The sequence below is a fragment of the Theropithecus gelada genome, chromosome 1 (genome assembly GCF_003255815.1).
Source record: "Theropithecus gelada isolate Dixy chromosome 1, Tgel_1.0, whole genome shotgun sequence".
In the NCBI taxonomy this organism is placed as follows: Eukaryota; Metazoa; Chordata; class Mammalia; order Primates; family Cercopithecidae; genus Theropithecus; species Theropithecus gelada.
Window position 1 is genome coordinate 196087595 of NC_037668.1, and position 17649 is coordinate 196105243.

At 35.7% G+C, this 17649-nt stretch overlaps 1 protein-coding gene across 2 annotated transcripts in view; it reads left to right on the forward strand.

The window, feature by feature from the left end:
* The first annotated feature begins 1003 nt into the window (after positions 1-1003).
* CCDC181 (coiled-coil domain containing 181) overlaps positions 1004-17649 on the forward strand; it is a 74599-nt gene continuing 57953 nt past the window's right edge. For both annotated transcript variants that reach the window (XM_025363327.1, XM_025363345.1), the window contains exons 1-2: positions 1004-1408; positions 1754-1821. The gene's annotated coding sequence lies outside the window, so the exon portion shown is untranslated. The remainder of the gene's footprint in view (positions 1409-1753; positions 1822-17649) is intronic.

Below are 17649 nucleotides of genomic sequence, written 5' to 3' on the forward strand. Positions count from 1 at the left end.
AAATGAAAATGATCAGAAGCTTTCTAAATCCTCCCCTTATTTTTAGTTCATATTTTGGAAAGCACTTGTGGGAATACAGAGATGAAAAAGTCGTGGTTCTTTCCCTCAAGGACCCTAAAATGTATAATTGGAAAAGATAAGTAGAAAGGATAACAGGTACACAACGATAACAGGTACACAACTGCGATACAGGATATGCCAGGTATCATAACAAAAGGCTTAGGTCTGGAAGAGAGAATGAGGACACTGGGAAAATCAGGAGCGGCTTCCTGAAGAAGACGGCATTTAAGTTGGCCATGCAGGATGGGTAGGATTTTAACAGAAATGTGGAAAGGGGAACTGTGTAGTGGAGAAAGGGCCACAAGTGAAGATATGAATGCCAGAAAGTGCAGGAGATGGGGACAGTCAGCAAGGAATATGTGTAGAATAGTAGGCTGGGAAGACAGCGTGAGTCATTTTATAATAATTATTAATTGGAGATGGGAATGGGAAGTCATGACTAAGCTTATTTTTAAGAAATTTAATCTGGCAGAGGTGAATATGATGAATTGTATGGGAACATACTACCCAAAATTGCTAACTGAATTGCCATTGCAATTGGCTGGGTGTAGGTAAGGAAGCCCTTTTATGACTTAAGGCAGTGGAAATAACGAAAACACGACTGATATGAGGTTGCTAAATTAACATTCTACAATGTGTGTTTACGTTTCAAAAAGTAGCTTAGAAAGTTTAAATAACCTGACAAGATTACACATCTATGAAGCGGATAAACCGGGATTCTGATTCCCACCCTACCCGGCAAATTAATGGTCACTTTGGCCGCAGTTCCACTATCAAGTTTGTAAGATATTAACCGCAGTGGGGAAGGGTTGGGGGAGCAGGCCTTCCTCAGAAAGCAGAGCTCAGAAAAGAATGCCAGGCAGAGCAAAAGAGCAGCCGTCAGATGGGTGTGCTGAGTATGTCCCACAATGGGTGGGTAAATGGCAAAGGAGTGAGGTGTCTTGGGGTCCAATTTGTGCGCGTGGAGTGAGACAGAAAACCCGGAGTCCAATTTCCCGGCCAACGAGTGCCTCCTTCTGGGCTGGCGAAGCAGGTTGCCAGGCCTGCGGCAAGCCAGGCGTACCTACCCCTTCTCCGCGCCCCTATCTGCGCCTGCGCGTTACCGGCTGGCGGGCCGCCGGCGCTCCCGCCCCTAGATGATTCTGCGGCTCACTCCCCTTGGATGGTGTTTCCACCTGGGTGTTTCCCGGGAAGAGGCTCTCAAGACTAGCCATGCAGGAGGAGGAGTCGAACTCTGGATAGCCTGTTTATAAAGGCCTAACTGTGCTGATGTTGACCGTTTTCTGAAACTCCTCCTCCAAAACCCACGCCAAACCGCAGGATGAAGGAAATCCTCAGTGAATACCAGGTATTGGGAAGAGCGTTGGCTGCTGTCTGTGACGTTTTAAACGTCTTCAGTAAACGGCACTGACCTCTACAAATCACCCACGGAAATAGTTTGTTATCGAATTGTCTTCCTTTAAAATAAGTGAATAAAAGGCGGTAACAACCCTTTCCAAAGGAAAACTTTACCCTCCAGAAAAGTCTTTCAGAGGAATCACAGGCCCAAGTGCTGTCCCAAACGCTGAAATATTAACAAAAAATTTGCTCATCTGTTTGATACAGTTCTGTCTGCTCCTGCCTTCCCCCGCCTCTTCCTTTTTTTTTTCCCCTCTAATTTCAAACTGTGTAACTTGACCATTATTCCCCAAAGGATGCCAAAAACCATGGAAGACTTCTGATGTTCTGGGAGGGTTGACAAAGATGGACCTTAAATTCTAGGTCAGTACTAATCTCTAGGATCGAGCACTTGGAGAAAACAGCTGCCTGGAAATTCTTGCTTGTGTCTTACGCTTGGCTAAGTAAAGGCTATGATCCCAGAGAATAGCCATAGTGGGAAATTATCCAGGTAACCAACAATAGGCCTGAAGGTCTGTTTTTATCTCCAACCCTTGTAATTAACTCCCAGTTACAGTTTTTTCTTTTTTATTCTGTGCTCCTTACCCTGCTATTTTCTCTGCATTTTGGGTTTCTTTCCTTAGGTATAAATGCCATACCTAAATATGCTTACCCATAAGTCATGTCTGTATATACATTTTAATAACAAGACATGGTTATGTCTAATGATGACAGGATTCCAGCATTGAGCCAGGGATTCTGGACCGGGGCTAAGGTGCTCCCAGATGGGTAGAAATCCCTAGCTTCTATCAGAAGCAATATGTTAAAAGTCGTCTCGCGATATCATTTCCTCTTAAGCCTCTGCATTGGTAGAGTTATCCACAGTGTGGAATAGGAAAGCATAGAGAAGGGGACACCTTAATTTTGAATAACTAGCCTCTTAGGAACTGACCTAAAATCCTATTTCATAATGCAAATAAAATTTTGCTAATTGATTTTGTGTTTGGCAAATATTCCGGTTCCATGATTATTTTATTATTTCATAGTTTTAAAAGCATTATGTGTTTATGGTAGGAAATTTGGAGAAATAAAAAAGCATAATGAATAATTATTGCCCTTTTTATTTTATTTTTTGCTCACTGCTATGCAAACGAGGATGAATAATTATTTTAACATTTGCCAACTCCAATCCCATACGCATGATTTTTATCCTCTTACAACCCCCAAGAGACCACAGTAGAATATAAGAAGTTAATAGGACATTTGGTGGACTATTACTCTCAGATCAAATAAATATGTAAAATATTTACTATTAGAAATTAATTATTAAAAATTGAAGACTATTAAAAAAATCACCAAAGACATAAATAAGCAACCACAAGTAAGAGTCAACAGAACAACAAACAGATTAAGAGTCTAATGATTTCAGATATTGGAATTATAGGAGATTTACAGTATAAAACAAATCTGTATAAAATTTAGATATAAAAGATGAAATCACAGAAATGAGCAAGTACCAAGAGAGTAACAATATGACAAGACTGACTTGAAAAAGAACCTAAAGAGATATTTTAGAATTTAAAAATAGAAATGTTGGGAAGCTTCCAAATTGGTGAACATATCTCTGTGCCAGTAGAATGCCTACCCCAACTCCATGGGGACAGAAGCTCCTGCACTCAGGACCCTTCTAGATTTCCCCCTGTGTGCCTTTTTATCAAATTGTTCATTTATATCTTTCATAAGAAACTAGTAAACATTTAAAAAATAGAAATGTTGAAGTTAAAATTCCATGGATAAGATCTCATAAATTGCTGGTGGGAATGTAAATGGGTACAATCCCTTTGAATAACATTTTGGCATTATCCTTTCAAGTCAAATATATGCATTTCCTATGACCCAGCAATTCACCTCCTATTTACATATATAGGTTGGTGCAAAAGTAATTGTGATTTTGGCCATTACTTTTAAATGGCAAAAAAAACCCACAAAACACAAAACAAAACAATTACTTTTGCCCCAACCTTTGATTGGAGCAGCACTTTTCTTTTTTTTTTTTTGAGACGGAGTCTTACTCTGTCGCCCAGGCTGGAGTGCAGTGGCCGGATCTCAGCTCACTGCAAGCTCCGCCTCCCAGGTTCACGCCATTCTCCTGCCTCAGCCTCCCGAGTAGCTGGGACTACAGGCGCCCGCCACCTCACCCGGCTAGTTTTTTTTTTTTGTATTTTTTAGTAGAGACGGGGTTTCACCGGATTAGCCAGGATGGTCTCGATCTCCTGACCTTGTGATCCGCCCGTCTCGGCCTCCCAAAGTGCTGGGATTACAGGCTTGAGCCACCGCGCCCGGCCAAGAGCAGCACTTTTCAATATGGTAGTCACTAGACAATTGTGACTAGTGAGTACTTAAAATATGACTATGCAGGAATGAAAATGAATAAACCAGAACTACAAGCAAGAATTTTAGTCAGTCTTAAATAAAACACAAGGACACAAAAGAGCTAAGACACAAAAGAATCTATCAATACAATTTGTTCAAACTATTGTTTAAATTTTTATATATAGGTGGCAAAAATATAAAACAATTATCATAAAAGTCTAGCAAATGTTTATTTCTAGAAAGATGAAGAAAGGTATACTTAAGAAGGAGCACACAGATTTCTATGGTACTTGTGTTGTTGACTTGGAATATGGTACATATATATTTGCTATATAATTATATATTTATGTTCTTTTTTGTATATTTATTAAATTTAATACTAAAACACTTTAAAAAGCTCAATGGCTAGGTTAAACAGCAGATTAAATACAGTTAAAGATAAAACTATTGAAGTAGAAAGGAAAACTGAAGAAACTGCCTAGTACAGTAATTCCTCAATGTCATGGATGGGTTCTTAGAAACTGCATCTTTAAGTGAAATGATGTACTATATGCTACAGGTACTTTTGTTTATATCAATTAGCCTATAGTAAAATTGGTTTAATTATACAGTACATCATTTTTCTTAAAGTTGCGGTTTCCAAGAACCTGTTAATGATGTTAAATGAGGACTTACTGCATGCAGCAATGAGACAGGAGATTAAAAAATATAAGAAGTTAAGATATATGGTGAACAGAATGAGAAGATCTTATAACCTCAGAAGGAATGAATAGATAGAATGGAGGAGAAGCAATATTAAATTACAATTAACTTAGGACAAGGAGAAGATCATAAAAGCAGCCAGAGAGAAAAGACATCATGTACAAAAGAATCAGTTAGCTAACAGCCATTTCTTAAGAGCAACAGTGGAAGCTAGAAGGCAACAGTAATGAAATTCCTGAAGGAAAATAACTTCCTACCTAAAATTGTGTACCCAGAAGAGTGATCTGTTAAAAACTGGAAAAAAAACATTCACAGATTTAAAAAATGGAAAAAGTCCATGCCAGCAATGGATTATCTCAGGAGGAAGGAACAAGACCCTAATAGGAAGGTCTCACATCCAAGAAGTGAGGATGATTAAAAAGGATAAGCATTTAGATAAATCTAAATGTCTGAGTCCAGTTTCTTTTGTTTATAACAATACCTAAAAATGGGTAATTCATAAAGAAAAGGGATTTATTTCTTACCATTCTGGAGGCTGGGAAGTCCAAGGTTGAGGGGCTGCATGTGGTGAAAGCCTTCTTTCCAGTGGGGACTCTACAGAGTTCAGAGTTCAGAGTTCCAAGGCAGTACAGGTATCACGTGGCAAGAGGACTAAGCATGATAATGTGCTAGCTTAGATCTCTCATTTATTATAAAGCCACCATATCCCTTCCTATGATAACTCATTAATCTGTTAATGGATATATTTTTTCATGAGTGCAGGCCCCATCTCTCAATACTGCCACATTGAGGATTAAGTTTCAACATGAGTTTTGGAGAGACCATTGAAACCACAGCACTAAACAGTCATTAGCTTTATTAATAATGATTATCTATTTTGTGGTTTATATTTTAAAATACTATACATGAAGAATATATAAATTGGGCTTATCTGAGGTACTTAGATACAGCAACCATGCAACCTGGCTTTGTGAAAGGTCACACAGTGCATCTGTGCTCCCCACCACAAACCACTGCCAGGAAACTCAAGATGATGATCACTTTAGCTAAGGGAGAGTTAAGGAGGAGCTCTTGAATACTTTGGCAAGGTTCCTAACCGCTTCCTACAAAAATTGAAACTAAGCCATAAAGGGAGGAAGAAAGGATAAATCTTCAGCCAAAAAATTGCAAAGGAAAATGGGGAGCAAAAGGCAAATAGGCTGAAATGGCCATCTAAGAAACTAAAGCCAACTTTCCTGCAGAAAGTAGAGGAACTAAAACTGAAGAGGGTCTAGTCTCTAATTAAGGAGAGAAAAAAAATGAAATCTGATTAATATAGTTACCAAGTCTTATGGTTCCTGTATCTTCTTTATTATAATCTGGATAAATATTTTTATTACCTATGTTGTAAAAAAAAGATTTTAAAAATAGTTCTAAAAACACATATTTTAGAAGAAAGTTGTGTGTGTGCGCATGCAAGTGTGCATGTGTGTGCATGCACACCTGCTGTATGTACTTTCTTTAAAAAAAGAAATGATGTGCTTGTAATTTTTCTGTACAATCTAAAATGTGAAGATGTCAATATAAGAGAGGATTTGACTGTCTTGGGTGTTAACTGTATTGGCCGCTAGGGAGGGCAGTTTTTGTATCTTACGAATTTAACAAAATGGCCATTAGGAGTCACAATTATCCACTAATATATCTTAATATTTTAAATTACTTAATGCCTATCTCCATGTTCTTGCTTTAAAAAAATAGAATTGCTCCTAAAGAAAACTGCTGTCTAATTTTGGCTCTCCATATATCAGAATTGTTAAAGTTTTGTTAAAGTTTGGAAATTTTGAAGTATAGCATTATGATACTAAATTATTAATTAGTGGGGCTTTAAACCTAACAGTTTATCAATATTTGAAGTTACTAGTGCCTGATATATTTTCTTAAGGAAACTTTGCCTCTAGCTTTAAGTTGGAAAGTCACTAGAATTACTGTTTAGAAAAGAATGGAATAATACTTTAGAAAACTTACATTAGGACTTGTTTACAAATTATCCATAATGGCTATGTACTGATTGAATAAAATCTCAATTATGAAAGAAAAAAATTAAATGAAAACATACAAGCCTTGAAATAACCCAGATATTTTCAAAATGAATAGAAAAATTTTGGTATGTTGTGATAATGGAATATTATACAGTGGCAAAAAACAAATGAATATAATTGCATACAGTAACATATATAAATTTTAGAGAATAATTAAACTGTTGAGAAAAAACAAGTAGCTGTCTATCTATGTTGTAGTCTACCATTTCAAAAATAAAGCTCAAAATCAAGTATGTAAACCAAACAACATATTGGTTAAGAATAACACACTGAGAAAACTTTTTCTTTAAAGGCACGTAATAATATCCTTAAAATTTGTGATAGTGGTTACCTTTTTTGGTAAGACAGGGAGATGGAATAGGTAGATCATGAACATTGGTAATGTTTTTAATTTGATAGGTAAACTTTATTATTTTATACTTTTAAATTTATATGCCAATATATTCTTTTGTATGTATCAAATATAACATTTTTTAAAAAGAAAAAGCAGTGTGAACTTCCTGTGAATTTTGATTAGTATTTCTATTATACTCCTGCTTTCCCTGCCCAGAATTTAGGCATTCATGGTTGAGACCATGAAGAAAACATTTTCTGCTGAGCAGAAGCAATTTAATAATTGCCTCCCTTCATTGTAAGTTTATTATTTCTTCCTTATGTCTGATTAATCCCCCAATATAAGCTTCAATTAATTAAGCAGGTCTGCAAAATATATGAATAAAACACCACACTATTAAGATATTATGTCTTTTGTAAAATCTTTTTCAAGTTGGCAAATAGTTTTGTGTTGAATTATCTATACAGAACTTTACATTATTTAAAGAGGGAAAATGAGTGGGAGTATTTTTATTCCATAGTGTAATAAGGTGAGGAATATCCATTCCACCCATGTTGCCTATATATATATTCCAATAGTGTTGAAATACAGATTTCATTTTTTCATATTAAAAACATGAAGTGTTTAAAAATACATCTAAAAAAAGGAGGCTGTGCATTTGTCTGACTGCTGCAAATATAGCCTTGTTTTATAATGAGTACATTCTAAAAATGGGAAAAAGTCAGTTCTTCGTTTAAAATTGTTTCAAGAATACATCTATTAGGTCCTGAAGAAGGAGGGGACATCAAAAGCAACAAGTTTATTAAGACTGTTGAGAATCCACATGTGTCATACAGATGGCAGAATCTGGTGTCCCTTTGAAAAGAAGCCCATCACAAGTAAGGTAGAGGTAATTTCAAAATTCGTTTAACTAGGATTTGTCAGCTATGCAAGTGTCTTAATAGTCTTGAAACTGCTGTGGCAATTGTGATCCCAGGAACACATTTTCTCTTTGATGCCCACTGGTAGCAGGAGGCATTCACTTTATGCTCTTTTAAATGCCTATTGTTAATGCCAAAAAAAAAATTATGTGTAGATGTGTAGAGAATGAAAAGTGAGAAGTGTGGAGAATCATTGAGGAAGGATGAGACCTAAGAGCAAAAACAAGAAGAAAAGTGAGCTTGGGGCCAATATTTCCAAGATTAGAGGCTCTGATCCACTTTTGTAGTCAGGGAGCTCCTTGCTATATTATGAAGCAGAATAAACCAAAAAATATGGCCTCCCCATTAGAGTGGCAGATTCTGTGTCATTCGCATTCTTCTAGGAGAGGCTGAATGACCATGTATTTGTATATTGGACCAGGAAAGGGTTGTATGAAAATCGAGCAGCTTGTAAAAAATCATTGAGGGGGTCTTGGGAAATAAAGAGAAGTTTCACATACATTCCTATTTAGTGTGCATCAAAATATGGTTACATTGTAGTGTCCATACAATACTATATTTTTCAGACATGATGACTTGCTGATGTTTCAGATTAATATTAACCAAATTATGGCTGTCTTGACATTTCAGAAAAATCTAAAGAATTCCAGTGGAAATACAATGTCTTTTTGAATTCTGTTTTACCCTGTGTAACAGGTTTTGTTCTTGGATATAGTAGGTATCTACTATAAAAGAGTGCATATTTTGCTGACTCATCTTCCTATGTCATAGCATTTTTTTTGTCATTTCACTTCTTTCTCAAGTCTATTTTGCTTCACATTGATTATATATTTCTTCAAAGAATGAAAAAAACAAGTAGACTACAGCCAAAAATAACTACATTAGTTCATAAATTAATGACTAGAAATGTATAATTCTTGGTACTTTTCATAGTGTTTTAGACTTGAATGGGTCATTTTATTTTGTCATTCCAGTTCTTCAGGATTTAAGAGAAAAAGGAAAATAATTTTTAATTCAACTTAATATTATTTTTGTTTTACTTGAAAATAATGTTCAAAATTAAAACAAAACATAAATGCAAATTAAATATATTACTAATTTAACTCTCATTTAGTCAGAATCCAGAAGTGTCTGTAGCCAACCGAAGGGGGAATGTTTGATGGAAAGAAGTTAGAATGGAAGGAGAAAATGGCTTATTTTAGTTAAAATGTTTTACTTTTGGAAATTGTTTAAAAAAACCTTATTTTCACATATACATAAATACATAGAAGTGGCCTGCATAGATGAGAAGCCCTGAAACTTAAACTTCACTAGTTCCATGATAAATGCTCCTCTGCTTGAATTCCTGTGCCATTTTACCTCCTGCCCCATTTCTTCTTTTCCCTTTGGAGTAAAACTCCTTGAAAAGAAATGTCAGTACTGCTATGTCTACTTTCTCTTCTCCCATTCAGTTTAGAATTCCCATCATTCCACTTAAACTACTGTCAAAACAGTGATGCCTAATCCTGTTTGTATTTCACCTGTCAACAGCAGGTTTGATATAGCTGAGCATTTTTTATTGAAACATGTTCTTCCCGTGGCTTCTGGAACATGCTTCTTTCTGGTTCTTTTTCTTTACCTCACTGGTTACTCCTGGATCTCCTTTGCTGTTTCTTCCTCTTCTTCCTGACAGTTAAACTTAGGTGTAACCTAAGGTGTAATCCTGTAGCTAAATTCTCCAATCTCTCTCTCTTTTTTTCCTTAACTACATTTCCTCTCTGTCTTCACCCTGCCCCATGGCTTTATGAACCATGTCTACACTGATCACTTTCAAATTTACATATATCTAGTCCTTTATTATCTGAATTCCAAACTTACATATTCAACCACCTATTTCCGTGTTTACTTGACTGCTTAATTAATCATAACATAGTCACAAAACAACTTATCGAGTTCTGGTCACACACCCTGGTTCTCTTGGATCTCAGTAAACTGCCGTTCTTTCATTTGCACAAGCTAAAAGCTATAAGTCATCTTTGACTCCTCTGTCTTTCAACCCTATTGGCACATTATCTTGACAAAATTTCTCTACAATTTTCATGTCATTTTTTTTTTTAAATTGCATCAGCTTGAGTATTGTGTAATTCTTTGTGACATCATGTATTTATACCTGTTACCTGGGTATTGTTTAGCCTGGAACCAGGGAGAGGGGTAGAGTCTGAAACAGAACTGATTTGTTCTGCTCTTCATTTTCCTGCTTCCTCAAAACAAAGAAAAAGGGGTGTGGCAATCATTATAACACTTTGCTGTTACTTTATCAAAACATATTTGGTTTACTGCCATGTTAGACCAGATAAATACAGGCATAAAAGTAGTTGTGATTTTACATGTTCAGCCTTTAGGATTTCTATTTTTGTGCCACTCCCTATCAACCCCATTTACAAATTGTGCTACTGTAGTTATCTTTGTGGCTTACAATGGTCCTAAAAGCAAATTTTATGTAATTATTACCATTAAAAATAATTTTTTTTTGGCAAACATCTGGGTTTAAAGTGGCAGTACAGAAGCAAGCTGGTTTCACTCTCCCCACAGAAAACCAAAAATTTGCAGAGCTGTGATTTTCCCCAGCAACAGTCCAGAACTCAAATATGAGGATGAGACAGATCCTAGGGCCATAAAGAAAAAAAACCTTCTTTGGAAAAAAACTCCAAGCAGGTGGTAAGAGAATTGGACTTCCACATCTGCAATGTTCTCCCACCCATTCTGCCCAGCAATAATTGTATGAAAAGGAAATGCTCATTGGAGCATTTTGGATTTCAGATTTTTGGATTAGGAATATTTATGTGGTATGTATTCTGCAAACATTTAAAAACCTGAGAAAAATAGAAAATTCAAAATACTTTGGGTCCCTAGCATTTTGGATAAGAGATATTCAATCTGAAAATGAAAAGTTCTTAACAGTTATTTGTCATTCAGGAAATGCAAATTAATGCCAATGAGATAACAGTATACATTCACTAGAATGGTTATAACAAAAAAAGCAGAAAATACCAAGTATTAGCAGAACTATAGAGAAGCTGGAATTCTCATACATTGCTGGTGGGAACATAACACGGTACAGCTACTTTTGAAAACAGATTGTTAGCTTCTTAAAAATTATGCACAAACCAACAATTCTGTGCATAGAAATCTAACCAATATAAATAAGCACATAGGTTGACACAAAGACTTGTATGCATATTTTTATAGCAATAATATTTATAATAGTCAAAGGTAGAAACAACCCAAATGTCTATCAACTACTGAGTAGATAAATAAACTGTCTTATATCCATACAATGAATTCTATTCTGTGATAAAAAGGAATGAAATACTGATACATACCATAACATGGAGGAACCTCAAAAACATTATGGCAAATGTAAAAGACTACATTGTTAGAAGGCAGGATTGTGGTTGCCAGGGGCTGAAGGGAAGGGAAAATGGGAAATTTGTGTTTAGTGTGCATAGTTTCAGTTGGGAGACATGAAAAAGTTCTGCAGATAGAGGGGGAAAGTAACCATTATAAAAATAGGCCTAGAACATTCTCATGACAAAGGCCTACTCTCCAGGGAAAAATACATTACCACGGCCTTATCCTATGTAGGGGAAGGACAGTTTCTTCAACTCTAGCTCTCTCTCGAGCCTTTTTGTTTCACCTACTGGGATGGAGGGACAACCTAAAAAACACTTGTAAAAGTCACAGCCCAGGGACACAGGCCAACTAAAAAACTGAAATTTAATCGTAAGACTCTAGAATGAATGATTCTCTTCCTTCATACTTCACTCCCATAACAATCAGGCTCTATTATAACAGTGAATTATAGCTGAAGGAGCTGAAAAACACAGACTCTCTTGAAGAGGAGTCCTTAGGAAGTGTGATGGTCAATATTGAGTGTCAACTTGATTGGATCGAAGGATGTAAAGTATTGATCCTGGGTGTGTCTGTGAGGGTGCAGCCAAAGGAGATTAATATTGGAATCAGTGGACTTGGAGAGGCAGACCCACGCTCAATCTGGGTGGGCACAATCTAATCAGCTGCCGTTGCAGCTAGAATAAAAGCAGGCAGAAGAACGTGGAAAGACCAGACTGGATGAGTCTTCTGGCCTCCATCTTTCTCCCATGCTGGATGCTTCCTGCCCTCGAACATCAGACTCCAAGTTCTTCAGCTTTTGGACTCTTGGACCTACACCAGTGGTTTGCCAGGGGCTCTTGGGCCTTCGGCCACAGACTGAAGACTGCTGTTGGCTTCCCTACTTTTGAGGTTTGGGGACTCGAACTGGCTTCCTTGCTCCTCAGTTTGCAGATGGCCTATTGTGGGACTTCACCTTGTGATTGTGTGAGCCAATACTCTTTAATAAACTAACTTTCATATATACATTTATCCTATTAGTCCTGTCCCTCTAGAGAACCCTGACGAATACAAGGAAGTCCAAATACTATAGGAAGGAAAACAGGGACACTAGAGAAATTGGAAACTTATGGCATGTGCAAATTCAGCAAACATCAAATACAACCCACCTCCTAGCCATATTAAAACAAAACCTCACACTTAAGGCCTATTTACCTCAGTTCCTATTATCTGATCATGTCTAGCTTTCAACAAAAATTTACAAGATATTCTAAAAGGCAAGCAGAAAGTCTGAAGAGATAAAGCAAGCATAAGAATCAGACTCAGATATGACACAGACATTGGAATTATCAAACCAGGAAATTATGGTTAATATTTAAGGGTTCTAATGGAAAAAAATAGACAACATGCATGAACAGAAGGGTAATGCAATCAGAGAAATGGAAACTCTAAGAAAGAAAGGGAAATGCTAAAAATCAAAAACACTATATTAAAAGTGAAGAATGCCTTTGATGGGATCATCAGTACACATGGCATAACAGAAGAAAAAATCCACTAAGCTAGAAGATAGGTAAGCAGAAAACTCCCTAACTGAAATAAAAGATAAGTGAATTTTAAAAAAGAAGAGAACACCCAAGAACTGTGGGACAATTTCAAAAGGTGTAATATACACATTGTTGAAATACCAAAAGAGAAGAAGGAGTGAATGGGACAGAAGAAATATTTGAACTATAATGGCACAATAACGTTTCAGAATTAATTATAGACAGCAAACCACAGATCCAGAAAGCTCAGAGAACACCAAACAGGATAGTTACGAAAAATCTACACCAGGGCATATCATATTCAAATTTCAAAAAACCAAAGGCAAAAATATATTGAAAGCAGCCAGATGGGAGATTAAGGACAAGAATTGCAGCAGATTTATTGTCAGAAACCATACAAAAAAGAATACAATAGAGTGAGATATTTAAAGTATTGTAAAAAAACCCCCACAAAACCCTGTAACCTATAATTCTACATCCAGTGAAATTATCCCTCACAAGTGAAGAAAAATTACTTTCTCAGAAAAACAAAAACTGAAGGAATTCATTGCAAGCAGATCCACCCTATAAGAAATATTAAAAGAAGTTCTTCAGAGAGAAGGAAAATGACATAGGTCAGAAACTTAGTTTTATATTTAAAAAAGGAATGTTAAAGAAGGAATAAATGAAGATAAAATCTTTTATTTTTCTTATTCTTATCTAAACACTAAACTTTAAACTGTTTAAAGTAATAATAGAAACAATATCTAGCATATGGATAAGTGGAGGGAATGACAATGATGTCATAAGGGTCAGAAAGAAAGAATTGGGAAAACTCTGTTCTTAGGTACCTTGCACTACATGTGAAACAAACTGTTATTTGAAGTTAGTTTTAAGTTTGTTAAATATGTATATTGCAAACTCTAGAGCAAGTAACTTTTTTCAAAAAGAGGTGTAACTGCTATCTCTAAGAGAGGAGATAAAATGCATAGTATAAAATGTTCAAAAACAAGACAACGCAGAAAAAGATATGAAAAAAGTAACAATGTATGCAATAAATACAAAACAGTTGCAAACACAGTAGATATTAATCTAACTGCATCAATAGTCACCTTAAATGTAAATGATCTAAAAACATCAACTAAAGGACAGAGATTATCAGAGTAAATGAAAAAAACCAAAACCCAACTGTATGTCATTTACAAAACCCCACTTTAAATATGAAGACATATATAGATTAAAGGGATGGAAAAAGATATACCATGCTAACACTTATTAAAAGAAAGATGAAGTAGCTATATTGATTTCAGACAATACAAAATTCAGAACAAGGAAAATGATCAAGATAAAGAGAGGCATTACGTAATAAGGAAGTCAATTCTCCAAGAAGATATAAGAATCCTTAGCATGCATCTAACAACAAAGGGTTAAATTACATGAGACAAATAGGCAAGTCTACTGTAATAGTTGCAAACTTCAACACCTTTCAGTAAGTAATTCATAGGTCAAACAGGCAGAAAGTCAGTAAGGATATAGTTGACCTGAATAGTACTATAAATTTGATCTAGATGAACTTGATGTAATTGAAATTTATAGAATACTTCAACAATGGCAGAATACACATTCTTTTCAAGCTTTAATGGATATGTATCAAAATAGATTACATTTGAGCTGCAAAATACTACTTTACAGGCCAGGCACAGTGGCTCATTCCTACATTGTAATCCCAGCACTTTGGGAGGTCGAGGCGGGTGGATCACCTGAGGTCAGGAGTTTGAGATGAATCTGGCCATCATGGTGAAACCTCGTCTCTACTAAAAATTCAGAAATTATCTGGGTGTGATGGCGGGTACCTGTAATCCCAGCTACTCGGGAGGCTAAGAAAGGAGAATTGCCTGAATCTGGGAGGTGGAGGTTGCAGTGAGCCAAGATTGCATCACTGCACTCCAGCCTGGGTGACAGAGCAAGACTCTGTCTCAAAAACAAACAAGCAAACAAAAAAAGATGAAAAACAACTTTTAAGAGTATAGAGATTACACAAGTTATATTCACAGACTATACAGGAATTAAACTAGAAATAAGTAACAGAAAGATTCCTGGAAAGTCTCCAAATATTTGGAGATTAAGCAATATACTTCTAAATAATCTGTATCAAAGAAAAAGTCTCAAGATAGATTAGAAAATATTCAAAATAAATGAAAATGCAACTTATCAAAATTTGTGGGATGCAACAAAAGCAATATTTAGAGGGAAATTTATAACATTAATTACATATGGTCATTTCTCAGTATCCATGGGGATTGGTTCCAGGACCTCCTGCAGAGACCAAAATCTGCAGATGTTCAAGTTCCTTATATAAAATGGTGTCATATTTGCATATAACCTACATACATTCTTCTGTATACTTTAAATCATCTCTAGATTACTTATAATGTCTAATACACTGTAAATGCTGTGTAAATAGTTGTTGTAGAGTATTGGTTTTTAATTTGTATTATTTTTATTGCTTTTACTTTTTCAAACATTTTCGATCTGTATTTGGCTGAATCTGCAGATGTACAACCCACAGGTATGGAGGGATGACTTTATTAGCAAAGAAGAAATACTCAAAGCCAGTAATTTAAGCTGTCATTTTAGGAAACTAAATGAAGAATGGCAATTTAAACCTAAAGTAAGCAGAAGAAAAGAAACATAAAAATTAGAGGAGAAATCAATGAAATTGATAACAGGAAAATAATAGAGGAAATCAATGACACTAAACAGCTGGTTCTTTGAAAAGATCAATAAAATCAATAAACTTCAAGCCAAACCAACCAATGACAAAAGAAAGAAAACACAAATTACCAGTATCAGAAATGAAAGAAGAATCATCACTGTTGATCCCACAAATGTTTTAAGATAATAAAGAAGTAATATGAACAGCTCTATGCACATAGATTTGATAACTTAGATAAAATGCACTGCCGCCTTGAAAAAAAATCTGAATAGACCTATATCTGTTAAAGAAATTTAATTAATAATTAATTAAACTAATTAATAACCTTCCAAGAAAGAAATCACTAAGCCCAGATTGTTTCACTGGTGAAATGTACCAAATATTTAAGCAAGAAATGGTACCAATTCTCCACAATCTCTTCTAGAAAATAGAAGCAAAGGGAACACTTCCTGACTCATTCTATAAGGACATCATTATCCTAATGCCAAAAACAGACATTATAAGAAAGAAAAACTATAGACTCAGATCTTTCATGAACATTGATGCAAAAATCCTCAACAAAATTAGTGAATCAAATCCACCAATGTATAAAAAGGATTATATGCCACTACGAAATGAGATTTATTCCAGGTAGGCAAAGTAGTTCAACATTTAAAAATCAATAAATGTAATCAATGACATCAACAGGCTAAAGAAGAAAACATAATGTGATCATTTTAATAGATGTAGAAAAAGCATTTGACAAAACCCAACACTCATTCATGACAAAATCTCTCAGCAAATGAGGAATAAAGGGGAATTTCCTCAAATTTTCTAAAGAGCATCTACAAAAACGCTACACCTAAAATCATAGTGAATGATGAGAAACTGGGCATTTTGTTCCCGCTAAGATCAGGAACAAGATAAAAATATCCACTCTCATCTGAATGATAGGAAGCAGCCAGCAATGAAAATATCTGCAGAAGATCATTCCAGGCAGGAGGAAATATCAAACATGGGAAAGACCTTGTTATACTTGAGGAAGACACGTGGCTAGGATGATTAGTGCATAATGAATGAACAGGAAAGTGGTAGGAGGTGAGATCACAGGGTGAGAAGGGGCCTGATTATGTAGGACCTTGGAAGTAAGGAAAGGAGTTTGTATTTTATTCTAACAGCATGGGAAAGTCATGGAGGGATACAATCTGATTTACATTTTTGAGAGTATTGTGGTTGCTAACACGAACCTCTCAATTGTGGGAATCTGTAATCTTGGGAGATAGTCTCTCTTAGCATCTGGATCCGGAAGACAATATGTGCTCATTATTTGCAATGCTGAAGGTACTCTTGCATATCTAAGTTTTGTAATTAGCTTAAGAAATGTGCCAAGGCCACAGTAGAAAAATATGTAGCCACCACTGTCACTACAAGGCATGAGGCATTCAATAGGCAAAGGTGAAGATAAAATATTTGGAAGAATTCAAATTTTAAAAAATTTCCAATTTTTTTTTGCTATGAAGATCAAATAGTTTAATACACATGAAAACAATAAACCATTGGTACAATGCAAATATTAAGACTATTACAATAAAAATAAACAGAGTGAGATAATGGGATTACTACATACTTAAGACCTAAACTTTGTACAACTGATCCCAATGGGAAGCAGGTCCTCATTTTGAGTCCCACTTTTTCTTTTTTTCTTTTTTCTTTTTTTAATTATACTTTAAGTTCTAGGGTACATGTGCACAATGTGCAGTTTTGTTACATTTGTATACATGTGCCATGCTAGTGTGCTGCACCCATTAACTCGTCATTTACATTAGGTATATCTCCCAATGCTATCCCTCCCCGCTACCCCCATCCCACAACAGGCTCCAGTGTGTGATGTTCCCCTTCCTGTGTCCAAGTGTTCTCATTGTTCAATTCCCCCCTGTGAGTGAGAACACGCGGTGTTTGGTTTTCTGTACTTGCGATAGTTTGCTGAGAATGATGGTTTCCAGCTGCATCCATGTCCCTACAAAACACATGAACTCATCCTTTTTTATGGATGAGTAAATACTGCCATGGTGTATATGTGCCACATTTTCTTAATCCAGTCTGTCATTGATGGACATTTGGGTTGGTTCCAAGTCTTTGCTATTGTGAATAGTGCCGCAATAAACATACGTGTGCATGTGTCTTTATAGCAGCATGATTTGGGTATATACCCAGTAAT